Source organism: Calliphora vicina, chromosome 3 (genome assembly GCF_958450345.1).
Source record: "Calliphora vicina chromosome 3, idCalVici1.1, whole genome shotgun sequence".
Lineage (NCBI taxonomy): Eukaryota > Metazoa > Arthropoda > Insecta > Diptera > Calliphoridae > Calliphora > Calliphora vicina.
Window position 1 is genome coordinate 89,312,029 of NC_088782.1, and position 2,918 is coordinate 89,314,946.

Genomic DNA, 2,918 nt, shown 5'->3' on the forward strand with positions numbered 1-2,918 from the left:
AAATGGACTCTTTTTTATTAATTTTTTTTTCTCAAAAGAAAGCTTAGGTCTTTTCCTTTAAAACCTTTTTGGTCGCTTAGTGGGATGCGAGTGGGATATCTATCAATATAAATGTTTTGTAACTCAAGACAAAGGTTTTTAAATTTGCACTATTTTAATTTTTTTCATATTTGTGTGTAAACCTTAAAAATTAAACTTACGCAGAGAAACTAGACACATTAGCCTTTCCGATGGTATGTAACATACCCAACTAAAATTTCATAGCCTCGATACTGTAATACCCATAATATGTTAACCTCAGGAATAAAAATCACTTTTTTTCTATGTAAATGTTGAATAATTAAATTTTGTTATTTATTTGTAATAATAATTAATTTAATATATAATAATAATAATAATAATAATAATAATAATAATAATAATAATAATAATAACAATAATAATAATAATAATAATAATAATAATAATAACAATAATAACAATAATAATAATAATAATAATAATAATAATAATAATAATAATAATAATAATAATAATAATAATAATAATAATAATAATAATAATAATAATAATAATAATAATAATAATAATAATAATAATAATAATAATAATAATAATAATAATAATAATAATAATAATAATAATAATAATAATAATAATAATAATAATAATAATAATAATAATAATAATAATAATAATAATAATAATAATAATAATAATAATAATAATAATAATAATAATAATAATAATAATAATAATAATAATAATAATAATAATAATAATAATAATAATAATAATAATAATAATAATAATAATAATAATAATAATAATAATAATAATAATAATAATAATAATAATAATAATAATAATAATAATAATAATAATAATAATAATAATAATAATAATAATAATAATAATAATAATAATAATAATAATAATAATAATAATAATAATAATAATAATAATAATAATAATAATAATAATAATAATAATAATAATAATAATAATAATAATAATAATAATAATAATAATAATAATAATAATAATAATAATAATAATAATAATAATAATAATAATAATAATAATAATAATAATAATAATAATAATAATAATAATAATAATAATAATAATAATAATAATAATAATAATAATAATAATAATAATAATAATAATAATAATAATAATAATAATAATAATAATAATAATAATAATAATAATAATAATAATAATAATAATAATAATAATAATAATAATAATAATAATAATAATAATAATAATAATAATAATAATAATAATAATAATAATAATAATAATAATAATAATAATAATAATAATAATAATAATAATAATAATAATAATAATAATAATAATAATAATAATAATAATAATAATAATAATAATAATAATAATAATAATAATAATAATAATAATAATAATAATAATAATAATAATAATAATAATAATAATAATAATAATAATAATAATAATAATAATAATAATAATAATAATAATAATAATAATAATAATAATAATAATAATAATAATAATAATAATAATAATAATAATAATAATATAATAATAATAATAATAATAATAATAATAATAATAATAATAATAATAATAATAATAATAATAATAATAATAATAATAATAATAATAATAATAATAATAATAATAATAATAATAATAATAATAATAATAATAATAATAATAATAATAATAATAATAATAATAATAATAATAATAATAATAATAATAATAATAATAATAATAATAATAATAATATAATAATAATAATAATAATAATAATAATAATAATAATAATAATAATAATAATAATAATAATAATAATAATAATAATAATAATAATAATAATAATAATAATAATAATAATAATAATAATAATAATAATAATAATAATAATAATAATAATAATAATAATAATAATAATAATAAATAATAATAATAATAATAATAATAATAATAATAATAATAATAATAATAATAATAATAATAATAATAATAATAATAATAATAATAATAATAATAATAATAATAATAATATAATAATAATAATAATAATAATAATAATAATAATAATAATAATAATAATAATAATAATAATAATAATAATAATAATAATAATAATAATAATAATAATAATAATAATAATAATAATAATAATAATAATAATAATAATAATAATAATAATAATAATAATAATAATAATAATAATAATAATAATAATAATAATAATAATAATAATAATAATAATAATAATAATAATAATAATAATAATAATAATAATAATAATAATAATAATAATAATAATAATAATAATAATAATAATAATAATAATAATAATAATAATAATAATAATAATAATAATAATAATAATAATAATAATAATATAATAATAATAATAATAATAATAATAATAATAATAATAATAATAATAATAATAATAATAATAATAATAATAATAATAATAATAATAATAATAATAATAATAATAATATAATAATAATAATAATAATAATAATAATAATAATAATAATAATAATAATAATAATAATAATAATAATAATAATAATAATAATAATATAATAATAATAATAATAATAATAATAATAATAATAATAATAATAATAATAATAATAATAACAATAATAATAATAATAATAATAATAACAATAATAATATAATAATAATAATAATAATAATAATAACAATAATAATAACAATAATAATAACAATAATAATAACAATAATAATAATAATAATAATAATAATAATAATAATAATAATAATAATAATAATAATAATAATAATAATAATAATAATAATAATAATAATAATAATAATAATAATAATAATAATAATAATAATAATAATAATAATAATAATAATAATAATAA

At 3.7% G+C, this 2,918-nt stretch overlaps 1 pseudogene; it reads left to right on the forward strand.

Annotated features, from left to right (window-relative positions):
• Nucleotides 1-447: 447 nt before the first annotated feature.
• Nucleotides 448-1,673, forward strand: LOC135955837 (probable serine/threonine-protein kinase clkA; annotated as a pseudogene).
• The last annotated feature ends 1,245 nt before the right edge of the window (nt 1,674-2,918 follow it).